At 37.3% G+C, this 15,603-nt stretch overlaps 1 pseudogene; it reads left to right on the plus strand.

Moving 5' to 3' along the window:
* The window catches only part of LOC144368937 (ATP-binding cassette sub-family A member 13-like), a 405,121-nt pseudogene that overhangs the window by 211,358 nt on the left and 178,160 nt on the right, over nucleotides 1–15,603 (plus strand).

Consider the following 15,603-nt stretch of genomic DNA (forward strand, 5'->3'; position numbering starts at 1 on the left):
TTTTACATCTTATCTGATTTGTTCCCCACACTTGTGCAGACTGAATCCAAGATGGTAATGAGTTGCCTAAGATCAGAAACTAGAATTTAATTGGGTTGGACTCCCCAATTTTCCACTCTACCTACTGTGTCAGTAGCATGAACCTTGAAATGAGAAGATACTCCTGAGTTATCTGGGTTGCCTGATGTGATAAAATGATTTTACTTATAAGTAAGAGGAATGTGGGATGCTCAGATAGGCAAAAGATGATGTCATCACGGAGCGGTTTCTGAGCTTATAAGATGAGGGTGGCCACAAGTCGAAGAATACAGGTGGCCACTAGAAGCTGGAAAAGGGAGGAGGGAGTATCCTCCCTTAATTTTAATTCAGGAAGGCCCATTTATATTTATATTGTCATAAGTCAGCATGTTGTGCTGATGTGTTATGGCCACAATAGGAAACTCATACGCATTGCTATATAGTAATACAATCTTATAATTGCACCATTGCATTGTGCAGCATAACAAGAAACAATCTGCTAAGAGTCCTGTATTTGGAGACTGGAGGTACCTTTCATGTTTATCATCTAAGTTCTTTACATGGTGCCATCGTTTTCTTTTGAAAAACAAAAGCAGAAACAAGCAAGAAAACCTATCACTTTGGGTAAACTAAAAGAATACAGTCTTTGTTACATTCTGGCTAAAGTTTGGAAATTCTTCTGTTAATGCCATCACTCAATTGGACTCTGTAATTTCTAGTCTGTCATTTTCTTACAGAAGTTTTGTCAACTTCATCAACTTCTCTGGCATCTAAGCCAAAAGGCACCTTGTGCTGACCATCTCCAGGATATAGTCCATCATACTGACACTTTAAATGTGGATCACATCTAGGGTCTAACACTATTTGACAATGCCCTTTAAACAGAGAATATAGAAGGATGAACCACTGCATTCCAGTCTGAGGGATTGATAGCACATCAGGGTTGAGATGACACTGGGCCATCATAGATACTTAGACCCTAAAGCTCTTTTAAATTAAGAAGACAAAGTTCCCAGATGAAGAATCCCCAGAGTGTTGAATTTATTGTCCCCTGAGGCGAAAGAGCAGAAATCTCATAGGCACTGAATTTAAAGCTATATTTTAGATAAGATCGAAAACAACTTTCTTGTCCTTTTTATAAAAGAGGCAGGCATAGTTTTTATTTGGTCCATGTGAGTTGGTCTAAGGCCTCCATTCAATTCAATGTGAGAAAAATGCATACAAGGAGGAGGAAGATGTGTATATGCATAATATCAATTTATATCAAGCACACAAATACAAGTTCTTCTTAAACTGTGGGAAATGTGGCTGAGATGTTATACTTTTACCTTGCTTTCAAATAGCTTCCTATGGATTTGCCAAAGCTATCTTTTTGGAAGAAAGGTTTGTGTTGGAAGGCCTTTCTCATTCTTAATTGGAGTTTTTTTTTTTTTTTTGTCTTTTTTTTTTTTTTGCAAAAAAAATTTACACCTCTTTATAATTGTACAAATGAAAGAAAACATGTTATCCTGCTTTGACTGTCTAAACAAACAGTCTTTTGAGAAGATTTGGCCTTTAAATATGATAAAGTTTTTACTAGAAGATATTTATCAGATAGTAAAGAAAATATTAATGTTATAATGTGAACCTTCCATTTTCCAAACTCAGTGGAATGTTCAGAATCTTTTTAAACATCATCCATTACATCCCTGGTAATGTTCTATTCTGGGTGTTAGGGTTCCATGAGACATTTACCAGTAGCAGTTTCACAGTATCTGTCTGAGTGCTTTCATTTAGCATGAGAATTACAGCTAAAAGAATACATACTATCTGCTAGGAGGAGCTCATATTTTTGACCACAGCGATCAGTATCATATTGTTTTTTGATAAATGTGACCTTTATCAACTCTGTTTGTTGGACTTCTTTTGATGGTTTCTTTCATTTCTTGGAGACATCCGGTTAATGTGCCTGTAGTTAAGGTGATTGAACACTAGATGGCACTCATCACATTCTTATTTTCTTAGATATGCCCTTCACCTTTCACATGCCAAATTGAAGAAATTCTGACACAAGGTACCTTGATTCTTAGTGTTGTCTTGTATTAGGCTCACATCCTCCACTGATCTGTGAAATTATTGAGAACAAGAACTCTGCTCTTTGTTTTTTCTTTCGACACACACATATATGCACCTGTGACACACATTTCAGACACATTCACTCATGGATGGCACAGAGCCTTTTTCATGAGAACAGGAAGAGATGGAAAATTCAAAAAAAAGATTGGTAAAGATTTTTCTAAATGCATCTTTTATTGTCTAAAAATGCTTATAATATTCACTGGTACATGTTACCATTAAATAAAAATTCCATTTAGAATGAAATAAGAAGGAAAATTCTTCCTCAGTGGACAATTCTTGACTCAGGCTACTTCTGTTGTTTATAATTTCAGTTCTTTATAAATGCACTAGGTGAACACTCATTGCACTAAACTTTAGTGCCATCATCTTATTAAGTGGTGATAACAATAGTTGTCTCACTGGATTGATTTCATGATGAAGTATGCATATATCATGAACATTCTCTGGATACCCTTAGAACCAGACATTGCCCATTTCTTGTATGCCAGGAGTGGTTCTTACCACTCTCCCTGTGAATGCATTTTTTACTGTTTACAATAATCTTGTAATGTGTATCATCTTATTATCACTTACCATGCTGGGAAACTAAGTCACAAAGTGGTAAAATAATTTGTTCAAGGCTACATGGCTGGCACACACTCAGAATGTTGTTATGAATCATCATCGTCCTTATTATTTGCAGTGGTTGTGAGGTTTGCAGTCTTTCCTGGAGGTGTTATGGGGAAAAGGAAAAGAGTGTTATCTTTCAGATGAAGGTAACTGCATCTGATCTAATGAAATCTCCTGACCTTCACCATTGTTGTGGATGCAGGTTTTGCTCAGTAGGATTCCATCCAAACTAATTAACCACATGCAGAGAGGTTGTATGCCTCTCTCTACAGGCTTGCTTGCTCTCTGCTGCTTCTCTCTGGGGCCCTTCCTTTGTTATCCCCTGTGGACTGGGGGGTTCTCAGCAATAAACAGAGACAGTCATGCCTTTTGGCTTATTTAATGGAATCAGAATGATGATGATATTTACAGAAATCAGAAATTCAGGCAGGGTATGGACACATTGAGTGTGAGGTACCTGCTGATGGTCAATGGAACTGTACCCCTTGAAGTGGGTCCAGGGTCATGAGCTCAGATATTTTGGATGTATACACAATTAGGAGGGATGGAAGCACATGCACAGATGACCCCAAAGGAGACATGCCTCACTTGGTGTATGACCCATAGAAGATGTTCCTTAAATCTTGGCTAAAGACATGAATGATAGGATAGCTACTACCTGATTCCAGAGTCTGTAACCAAGTCCTTTACAATCAGCTTCTACTGAACTTGCACTACTGTTGTCATTAGGCTTTTTTACAGACAAGACAGTCCACAATGTTAGTTGGTGAGGTGGTGCAAATGTTGCCAACATTGGAGCCTCAGCCCTTGACCACAGGGCTGCACTGCTGCAGGGCTGAGGCTCTTTAGACTTCTATGCATGGACCAAAGTGCCCTCTCTTGCACTCTGCCCAATATGTGTGTTAGGGATTCTCTCTTCATCTTTTCATAAATCCCTGCCAGGTCTCTTGGTGCAGTTCAAAAGCCTCAGTGTCCCCAGCCCATCACATCCCCCTTTGTTTTAGCTACACTCTTGCTTCTTCATCATGCTCTGTTGCTTTGGATCTGAACACACAGATCCCAACACACAGTTGGGCTTCTGCTTCCACTGCTAACTACTCACTGACTTCAAACAAGTTACTTAAATTAACTGCTGTAGTGAAATGGCACATGGAGAGCATACTTTCAGTGGGGATTTTTTTTTTTTTGCCATTTACTCTAAATAAATTGTGAATGATTTAAATTGTGACTTCACATTTATCCTCTGATTCACCTGTGAGTTTCTAAGATGCTGGCACAGTGAGTCACAAATTTGATTTGAACTGGATATATCCTATTACTGATTTCCCTCCATCCCTCTCTCCCCCTGCCTTCTGCTGTTTGTGATTTGACCAGCTTCTGCCAGCATGTGTGGGTCCTGAGGTTCAAGGTCAAGTTACATTCATCTTTGCATATTATGAGCAGTCTATTGACCAACCTGCTGAGAACCAGGCGGCCTTAGATTTATACCAATTAAATGAAATATAGAGTATGTTTGATGGATGCTGTTGTTATGACCTCATTGGGTGGTTGAGGCAAAAGAAATGTAATGTGGGGAGAATCATAAAACATGCATCTTTTTTTTCTTTTCTTTTTTTTTTTCAAAAAGGTGTTTTTGATGCTTTTGCAAGACTCCAGTAAGAAATCTCATATTGCTCCAGGGACCCACTTACAGCCTCAGAACCAGAGACCCAGTGGACCTTCTTCTGCATATTGTAAGTGAAGAGTGGTGTTTTGTTTTGGCTTGTTTGTTTATTTAGTTATTTATTTTATTTTATATTTCAGTTAGAAGAACAATGTCTTTGACCTTACATACCATCCTTTGTTTGAAAATTGGAGTAACCAGAGCCTATGGGATTAGATAGCGAGGGGGACTTAAGTGCATAGAGGTCAAACATTAAAAGCTTACAGTTTTGTCTGATTTGAAACTGACAACTGTGTGTTTATGAGGCAATTTGATCTTTTCTGCAGAACTTATATCAGAGATTTCTCAGTATATACGGTTAGAATAAGGAACACTGTTCATCTTGCTTTACCTTCATGACAAATTGACCAGTGCCGTCTGTATTTGTGGCAGGCCTATGTGTGCAGGAACTTTGTGGGTAATGGGTTTAAGAAACTACAGATGTGTGCTTTGTGTTCATGGAGAGTGTCCACTTCAGATAAAAATGGTTCTCACTTTTGTTTGCAGACTTCCTTACATCTAGGTCTTAAGGATGACTGGACAGAATCAAGATTTGGTTTCTAAGCGTGAGACTGTAGTTCTGATTCAATCCAATTCCAAGCATACTTATTAGCAACAAGTTACCAAAGAGGACAGGGCTCTAGGAACTGGAGAGTTAAATGACTTGGAGCCTCTCTTTAAAGATATCAGACATGGGTTACAGATCCATGAATAAATCACTGGAATAAGTATGTTAAAATGTTTTTATCCTGGTGCATTGCACATGCCTATAATCCCAGCAGCTGGAGAAGCTGAGGCAGGTAGATGCAAGTTCAAAGCCAGCCTCATCAATTTAGCAAGGCCCTAAGCAACTTAGCAAGACCTTCTTTCAAAATAAAAAATAAATGTGTTCTCTCCATTACTGTATGAGTGAAATAATTGCTATTTTCCTTTGTAGCTCTCGTTATTGTCACATTTTAAAAACTATGTATTTTAATAATTAAAATAGGTGCTTAATAGTTTTCATTATGGTTTTAGTTTGCATTTTCGCAATGATTATTATGACAAGCATATCTTTTTTCCTTTATAACAGTTTTCTTGAGATATACTTCACATGTTCCACGGTTCAATCATTTCAAGTGTGCAATTTAGTCGCCTTCACAGTTTTGCATCCATAACCACAGTCTACCTTAGACCATTTTCATTACTGTAAAAAGAACCCCCATGTCACTTGGGCATCGCTGTACAATATGCCTGTCCCCTGCAGCCTTAGAAAACCTCATCCTTCATATTCCTATAAGCTTACCTACTCTGGACACTTTATATAAATGTAATTATATGTGTTCTTTAGGACTTGCTTCTTTCATTCAGCATATTTTTTTTCAAAGTTTACTTACATTGTAGCACATATCACTCAGTACTTCACTTCTTTTGATTGCCAGATATTGTTCTATTATACCACATTTTGTTGGTCTATTCAGGAGTTGATGAGTACTTGGTTTGTTTCCAATTTTTTACTATTGAAGATATGTTGCTGTGAACATTTGTGTACAAAATTTTTGTGGACCTGTGTTTTCTCTGATGTGGACATATAGGAGTGCAATTGCAATTGCTTGGTCATATTTAAACCATTTGGGGAACTGACAGGTTGTTATCTAGAGTGTCTACACCTAATATTTCCAGCAGAAGTATAAGGATTCTGATTTTTCTATGTGCTCACTAAAATTAATAATTAATAATGTTGAATCTCTTTTCTTGTGTTTGTTGGTATTAATAAACCTTTGAAGAAATGTCTAATTGAATTCTTTGTTCATTTTTGAATGAGGTCATAGTTTTTGCTTGTTTTTATTGTTTAGTCATAGGAGTTATTTATTTGTTCAGGATATCAATCCCAGTGTATTCAGTTGTTTGAAGAGGAGCAACTTATTTTCATCTGTTATTTATGCTTCTTCTAAATGCTGTTTAATTCTCTGTGTCTTTCTTGGTGTTCTGTTGGGTTGTTCCCTCTACATTGGAGGTGGGCATTGAAGCTTCCTATTATTATGTAGAACTGTCTATGTTTATCTCCATTTCTTTCAATGTTGCTTACTATGTCTGGGAGCTCTTGTATTTGGCTCCTATGTGTTTATAATTGTTATATCCTCTTGGTGAATTGATTCTTCTTATGACAGGCTCACCTTAACATTCTTCTTTGTCTCTTGCTATTGCTTTCTACTTATCCTATTTGGTATGATTTAGTATGGTGATGCTGGCTCTGTTTTGGTTACTATTTGCATAAAGACAGTAATATAGTTTAATCTTTTTTATATAATCAATGCTGCCAATCTATACCTTTGATTAGAGAGTTTTATCTATATAAAGCAATTCTGGATAGGTAGCCCTTATTTTGCATTTTGCCATTTGTTTTCAGTGTGCATTATAGCATGTCATTCCTCTTTCCTTACATTGCTTTCCTGTATTTCTTTGTTTTCATAATGACATGTTTTGGTTCTGTTCTCATTTGCTTTTATGTGTATTTTATAAATATTTTATTTGTGGTTAGCAAGGGGATTAGATACAATATCCTAAAGTTATAAGAATCTAACTTAATGGTAACTTAACTTCAGTTGCGTACAAAAACTTTAGCACTTTGCATCTCTACTCCACCCACATAAATTGCTGGTGTCAGAAGTATGCATGGTATATGTAAATTATATATATTATGTAAATTATTATTTATATGTTATGTGTTTATTAACATAGACATAGTTTTTTATGATTTGGGCTTTTAAATCCTGTAGAAAATAAAAAGCAGAATACAAAGCAAAATTATGGTAATCATGATTCTTATGGTTGTTCACGCATTTGTGTTTCTCATGGAACTTTCCATCTGATGTGTCTGGGAGTTATTGTCTATCATTCTATTATTTCAGCTTAAAGGCTCCCTTTAGCATTATTTATGGAGAACCTCCATTAATAATGTACTTCCTTAGCTTTTGTGAATGTCTAATTTCTCCTTCATTTTTGAAGAATATTTATGTCAGATATAAAAAAAAATTAGTTTGACTTTTTTATGTCACTAATTAATTCGCTGTCTTCTGACATGCAAGTTTTCTCCTAAGATAACTCCTGATAGTCACTCTTTGTACAGGACCAGTCTCTCTTCTCCTGGTATTTTCAAGATTGTCTCTTTTTCTTTGACTTTGATAGTCTGTTTATAATGCCATTTGATGTAGGTCTTTGGGTTTCTAGTGCTTAGAGTTCACTGAGCTCCATGTATTAGAATATCTCTGTGTCCTCAAATTTGGAAAAACTTCTGCCTTTGTTTCTCTCTCTTCTATCTCTACAAATTTCAAAATGCATGTATTGGTCCACTTGATATTGTTCCACATGTGCCTTGGGCTCTGTCCACTCTTCTCCATTTTTTTTTTCATTCTGTTCTTCAGACCCAATTATTTCTAGAGACATCCTCATGTTCTTTGATTCTTCTGCCCATCCAAATCTACTTGAATTTCTCTAGTGATTTTTTTTCTCAATTTAGTTATTATATCTTTCATTTCCAGAATTTTCTTTAGTCTTTTTATATATGTTAAAATAGCTTCATCCCTTTACTTAGTTTGTACATTGTTTTATTGATTTCCTTTAGTTCTTCATCCATATTTTTCTTTAACTTACTGCAAGTATTTAGGAGTTGTTTTAAAATCTTTAGCATGTGTTTCTCCAGAGATTGCTTCTGCACAATATATATTTTTTTATTTGGGCTTTTAAATCCTTTAGAAAATATATATATATTTTAAAATTTTCTCATTAGCATTGGTCAGATTCCCCTATTATTTTTATTTTTGTTTTTTGTTTTGTTTTTTGTTGTGATGATATGAGTTAATGTGTGTGTGTGTGTGTGTGTGTGTGTGTGTGTGTGTGTAATCATTTGATAAGAAAGTGGGCATTTAGTGTTTTCCTGAGTCTTGAGATTTCCCTGGGTAAAGGCTTATAGTATTCTTAGTTCTTTTCTGCACATGAATGCTCTTTGGATCTCTGCAGATATGTGCTTTTTTTCTCCTTCTGATTTCCTTGACCAGTTTTAAATGTTTTAGATTCTCAAAGAGTCTTAACCTTAGCTTCATTTCAGGGTCAAATATGTTCTAATATATCTCTTATCTATAATTTCTCTCTTCAGACTTTCATGTATCTATATACTTTCTTTAGTTTTCCTGTCCTGTGGTGTCCACCAATGCCTTCTGTGGATCAAGTCTCTTATCCTAACAATTCTGCTATTCCAGTGTGAATTGTGTGTCATGTTGCCCTCCCTGTGTGAATGTGAGCCCTGCTGCCATTCCTGTATAAGTGTGAATCCTGCTGCCCTTCCTGTGAGAACTGTGAGCCTAGTGACCATTTCTGTGGGCACTGTGAGCCCTGCTGCTCTTCCTGTGTGAACTGTGAGCTCTACTGCCATTCCTGTGTGGATTCTGAGTTTTGCTGCTCTTCCTGTGTGAACTGTGAGCCTTGCTGCCATTCCTGTGTGGATTCTGAGTTTTGCTGCCCTTTCTGTGTGAACTCTGAGTCACACTGCCATGCCTCTGTGAACTGTGGATACTGCTTCCTTTACTGTGTGAACTCTGAGTCCTGTTGCCATTCTCCTGTGAACTCTAAGCAATGCTGTTTTCCTGTATGAACTCTGAATCCAGCAAGACAGATGCCATCCCTGACGTAGTCCCTAATTAGGCCAGAATTTTGAAAGCAACCTCTATTCTGCTCTTCTGCCCCAAAGGAGGGATTCAGGAATTGGGCAGTCACCTCACAATGCCACCAAAACGGAGAAGAGTTATGGCAGAGTCAAATAAAAACACTGAAATATTTCCTACCATTTGAATATGGTTTTCTTTTCTGTTTTAGGGGGTAAGATGGGATAGAAGTTTGCTTGCTTGCTATAAATTTTTGCTTGATTTCTAGAGCTCCTATAAAATCATTTTAGTCAGTTTGTAGTTGTTTATTGGTAACTTTATTGTGAAATTAGAACTTAGAGCTCCTAATCTGCTGTTTTTCTGACATCCCTCTAATCTCTGAATTGTTTTTAAAGAAAGTGTTCTTTTGACTAAATACTCGGATCTCTTGAACTTTTGGAAATCGTAGCAAAAGGTCACGCAGTTGGCCTTTGTTCTCTGCCATGCTATTTGTGTTAGTGAGCTTTCCATCCCTATAACAAACTATCTCAGATGAATAAGAGAAAAGTTTATATTAATGCCCAATTCTGGAAGTTCCCGTGTGTTTGATTGGTCTCATTGCTTTGGGCTTGTGGTGAAGCAGCACATCATATCAGGAGCATGTGGCAGAATAAATTCACTCACATCACTAGCTAGGAAGCAAAAGAGGAAGAATAATGGCTGTGGGTCCCCCAGTTCCTTTTGGTGTCACACTTCCAATGATCTAATGACCTCCCACTAAGTTACACCTCCTAAAAGTTCTACTACCTCCCAGTAGCACCATACTGAAGACCAAGCCTTTAACACATGGGCCTACGGGGCACATTCAACATTCAAAGTATAGCACTCTCAATAGCTCTTTTTGACTTTTACAACTTTCCTAATTTGTTGAGGCTGAGAATTTTCAAAATTTTTTTTACTTTCTTCTTTTAGTTTTGCTTTTATTCATTTTACTATAAGCATCAAGAAACCAGACAGCTCCTTCAATTCTTGATTTGGAAATTTCCTTAGCTAAATTGTAATTTTGTTGCTTACAAATCCTGCTTTCCACACAACTGCAAAGGACAGTTGTGCTAAATTCTTCTAAACTACAGATGAGGATATCCTTCCTCCAGTTTCAGATAACATGTTCCTATTTCCTTCTGAGCTTTCTGGTCAGCATCTTTAAAGTTTGTTTTTCTACTAATAGTATTTCCTGAGGAATTTAGACTTTCTTTATCATGCTCTTGGAAATTCTCCCATCCACTGCCCACTCCTTATTTTAAACCACATGTACATTTTTAAGTATTTTTTAATGGCAATTATCTATTTCCACTTAGCAAAATCTATAGTACTTTTCTTTTCCTATTAACAAACTATCATCAACTTAACAAATTAAAACCATACTCATTTATTGCTTTGTGGTTTCTTTCAACCAGAGGTCTGGTCTGAGCACACACAACGGGGTTCTCTGCTGGGGACCTCACAGGGTTGAAATAAAGATGCTCTCAGATGGTGCTCTCCAGAGCTCAAGTTTCCCAAGCTCATTTTGGTTACTAGAAGAATTTGTCTCCTTGGGGTTACAGAACTGAGGTCCTCATTTTTTTTTTTTTTTGGTTTGATGCCACTTAAGGCTGCTCTCAGTCCCTAGAAAAAACACTTAGGTCTTAACCACACATCCCTCTAAAAACTGGCAATTTCTTCTTCAAAATGAGCAAGAGAGTCTCTGTTTTGATTATTTTAATAGCAGCTGATTAGGGACCTTAATTATACCTGCACATTCACATCACCTTTGCTATGTGATGTCCAGTCATGGGAGTAACAGCCATCATATATCCAAGGTCTTACTCTCAAAGGAAGGGGACTGTACAGGGACCTCAGTCACGGCATGTCACTTTGAACTTGAAGCTACCCAAACCTTGTTATAACAAGCTAATCTGAATTTCTTTAACTGAATTCCTCTGCATATTTATTAGCCATTTGAATTTCCTATTTTGTAATGTTCCTCACTCACTTTTCCCCATGAACTGTATCTTTGTTAATATTAATGTTTAAAATTTATTTTTTTCTAACATAAACTGCAAACATCTTACAGTAAATGACCTAGATCTTAATTATATGACTAGATGACACACAACTATGTCACTCAGATTGAGGAAGGACAATTCCAGCACCTCAGCAGATCCCGTATGTTCCTTCTAAGTCAAACCCCTCCTGTGAGGGACATTCTATCACTTGAGAGTTATTGAGCTTTGTGCAAAAGGAATCATACAATATTTACAGGATTTTTATTTCTTTATATCTTGTCTCTAAAATCCATCCATGTTTATTTCTTATGCAATTTTGAGGTAATGATATTCCAATTTATATACTTTGTCTCTATGTTCTATATTTTATATGAAAATTTTACTTTAATTGGACATAAATGTTATTTTGTCTTTCAATTCTTAGTATTTTGCCTAAATGTGTAGATTCTGAGAATTTCTTTTAAGATACATTAGTTAATGATTTTCATATGTCAGAATAAATGTAAAGGATGAGAGTTTCTTACCAACATTTTGTCATCATGAAAATGTAGGATAATTTACATTGAAAACTTATCGTCTAATATCCTCTTCATTGTGGCTATACATGTTTTTAAAAATGATAATTTCGTGTTCTGAATTTGAGCAACATTAGGAAAATCCATGTAAATATATTAGAAGTAAACATGTGCAAGTAGTTTGTTAAGATTTGGATATGAGGTGTCCTCCAAAAGTTCATGTGTGAGACAATGCAAGAAGGTTTAGAGGAGAAATGATTGGTTCATATCCTTAACCCAATCATCAAATTAATCCCTGATGCGATTAACTGAGTGGTAACTAGAGGCAGGTGGAGTGTGGTGGGAGGCAGTGGTTCTTTGTGGGCGTGACTATAGGGTATATATTTTGTATCTGGCAAGTGGAGTCTCTCTGCTTCCCAATCATCATGTGAGCCGCTTCCCTTTGCCACACTCTTCCGCCATGATGTTCAGCTTCACCTGGATCCCCTGGCAAATGGAGCTGGCTGTATATGGACCGACCTCTGAAACTGTGAGCCCATAAATAAACCTTTTCCCCTCTATAATTTTTCTGGTTGGGTCTTTCAGTTGCAGCAGCAAAAAAGCTGACTAAAACATAGTTTTTACTAATGCTATGCGGAAAGAATGGTGTTTTGAATTTAAGAAAGAATCCCTGGAAAAGAGAAATTGCAACATTTTCCATTATCATTGTAAAATATGATTAAAATGTTGTTTTATTTATACTCCAGATTACACATTTCAGAACTGAAATATCATTTTAGAAAATAAATATTTTATTACTGAATAAGGAGTGAGTGCATGAAAACAAATTTGGTGTGAGATCAGCTGCATTTGCTAATTTTACTACATTCTGCAAAATGCTCATGTAACACTCAACACGAGGCCTATACCTGAGTTCAATATAAGTTCCTTAGTAGGTATGACTTTATCAAAATGTTAGACCAGAATACTGGTGAGGTTGTGTATTAATGTCTTAAAAATGAAGTGATTTAGGTTCTTTTTCTTCCCCCATATGATTTACACTAGAGAAATCCAATTTTTAGAATAACCATTAAGAAAAGGCTCCCTGCTCCTGTTGGTGCCCCTGAAGATTACTCTTTTGATATTGATTCCTACTCCTGGCACACCTGCCTGTGGGTACCCCTTCCCTCTACACAGGCCATATGTCTTCCAAGGACTAGCTCTCAAATAACTCAGTGCTTGCTTCTCTGAGAGATTGATGAAGGCTAAATAAAATATAAAATATATACTTTTTAATCATAGGGACCCTAGTAGCTCCATAGAAATGAGTTATGAAGCTTGATGCCTGGGACTGCACATTTGTCCTTGTATCTGTGCTCAGGGTGTGCGAGTCATTTCTTCCTAGAGAGAGACACTATTTATTAGCCCCTAAGTGTATTGGACTCCATGGTGGGTGTCTTACATGTTTTCCATTTTCTCACTTCATCCTCACAGCTAGTTTAGAAATAAGCGTTCCTCTCTGCTTTCTGAATAAGAAGACTGAGGTTTAGAGTTGTTATCTAACTTGTCCAAATCCTCAGCGTTTCCAATATGAAATTCCATACGAGTTCGGGCAATCAAAACTGCCATGGCAGTCTCAGGAGAGCTTTTATCCTTTTTTTAAAAGGCTTTCCTAATAAACTAATGTTTATTATGATATTTTAAATATGCAAAGATAATTGGATTAACTAGTTGGCTTCTAGGAAAATAATAGTTTCCCTCATGAGGATGATGACCTGGAGAGTTTGCTTAAATACATTACTGAGCTGCACTTTTCAATTATCTGACTCAGTAGGTCAGAGATGGGACATGAGAACTTGCATTTTTGACAAGCTCTTAGGTGATGCTGTTTATACATGTCCCACACCTTGAAATCTACTGGCTTTGTGTGAGAGAAGGATAATTTATTTAGTACAATAAATTATGTCTGTATTCTCTCTTTTTATAAAAATACTTTTTTTGTTGTTGTAGATGGACACAATACTTTTATTTTATTTGTTTATTTTTATGTGGTGCCGGGGATTGAACCCAGTGCCTCACCCATGCTAGGCAAGCACTCTACCACTGAGCCACAACCCTAGCCCTGTATTCTCTCTTTATACTGCTTTCTAAGAGGGTACTTGTGTTATGGACAGGGAGCACTGTGTTCCACCCAAATCCGTATGTTGAAGTTCTAACCTTCAGTACATCATCAGGAGATTACATTTTGAAAATATGACTTTTAAGAAGGTAATTAATATTAAATGAGGTCATTAAGGTGGGTTCTAGTCCAACAATTTATTTCCTCATAAGAGAGGAGGAAATTAAGTCATTAGCAAACGCAAAGGGATGCCCATCTGAAGATTCATGGAGAAGATGGCTTTTACAAGCCAAGAACAAGGGTCTGCTGACATCTTGATCTTGGATTTTCAACCTCCAAAATAGATGATAAATGTCCATTGTAAACTGTGCAGTCTTTAGGGCTTTATGATAGCAGGCTGTGCAGATTCACACACCTGGGCAAGTCCTTTCCTCATTGAACTTGCACTTGCACCATGAGGTTTGGCTGTAGCATCCTGCCATTCTACTTGAACTAGAGTAAAAGCTGTTCCATGAGAGCTGGTCCATTGCATAGCATTCTTCTGGCCTCTGATCAAAAGTTACCTCTTCTGGTCATCTTTCTTAACCTTCCTGGACAAAGTTATCTACCCTTTTCTTCTTGTTCTTCCCATACTTAACTTGTGCTTCTTCTATAGGAGTGACCTTGTGGGTTCTTCTTGTTTGTTTGTTTTGTTATTTATTGCATGGTTTTCATTCTCTTCTGGTAGACAGTGTTTTTTACCATCTAATATTTGCCGGCTGTTTAGTAGATTCTCAGTTACAAGAAACCCCATAGTGTCTCCCTTGTCAACTCCTCCGACCTGCCTGGTCAGTTTCATTTCTTCTCACACCCCTGGCCCTTCCTTCTTATGTTGCCATCGCAGGCCTTCCTTTCTTGCTTCATAGAGAAAATATCAGAAAGTGGTTGAAAACCTACACCAACCTCTTATCCCTCCCATCTGCATCCTCTTTTATTTCCTGTTTGAGGAGAGAATGGGTTTCTCTTCCCAGGGCAATTTCTCTGACATGATGATTTCCCTTCCCACCTGTTTGCTCTGTGTTTCAACTTTTTCTTATCTCCTGGATCTTTTCCATTGAGATTTAAAATATCCTTATGGCTCCTCCTTTCAGAAAAACAAAGTAGAAAAGAAACTAAATTTTCCCCCAGAGCCACTTACCTTTTGGAACTTCTTTTTTTAAAAAAAAAAAAAAATAATAATTTTGTAATTGTAGACGGACAGCGTGCCTTTATTTTATTTGTTTCATTTTTATGTGGTGCTACGGTTCTAACCCAGTGCCTCACAGCATGCTAGGCAATTGCTCTGCCACTGAGCTACAGCCCCAGCCCCCCTTTTGGTTTCATGACCTCCCCTTTCTCAAAAGAGCTCTTTTCTCAAAAGAGTTGTCAAGACATACTCTGACCCCATGTTCTCACATCCTGCAGGTCCAACAGGGTGTGTTTTCTTCCCACCATTGCATTCTGAAGGCCTGTTCTACTTTCTCTGGTGACTAAGATGACACTAACCCCAGAGAGTATCATCCTCACTCTCTGAGCAGTTTCCTCTTCTTCCTCCCAGGGGAAAGCTCTCCCTGAACCCTAAGATGCCTACTTCTGTACCTTGTATATCGTCACCTGCACACTGAGTTCCACAAGGCTCAGCCAGTCCTAGACATTCTTCTCTACTTACTCTGCAGACTTCCCATAGGCTGTTTTGTCCCAACCAAGGCTTCCTCATCCCTGGGCCCCTGCCACTGACATATTTAGAGTCAGCTTAGATGGCTTCTTCGGGCTGTGACTGCCTCTTAGCATCCCTAAATCAGTATGTTTAAGCCCAACTCATGCTTCTCACCCATACACCCCTTTTCTCCCTCATTGTTTT

This window comes from Ictidomys tridecemlineatus, chromosome 12 (genome assembly GCF_052094955.1).
Source record: "Ictidomys tridecemlineatus isolate mIctTri1 chromosome 12, mIctTri1.hap1, whole genome shotgun sequence".
Taxonomy (NCBI): domain Eukaryota; kingdom Metazoa; phylum Chordata; class Mammalia; order Rodentia; family Sciuridae; genus Ictidomys; species Ictidomys tridecemlineatus.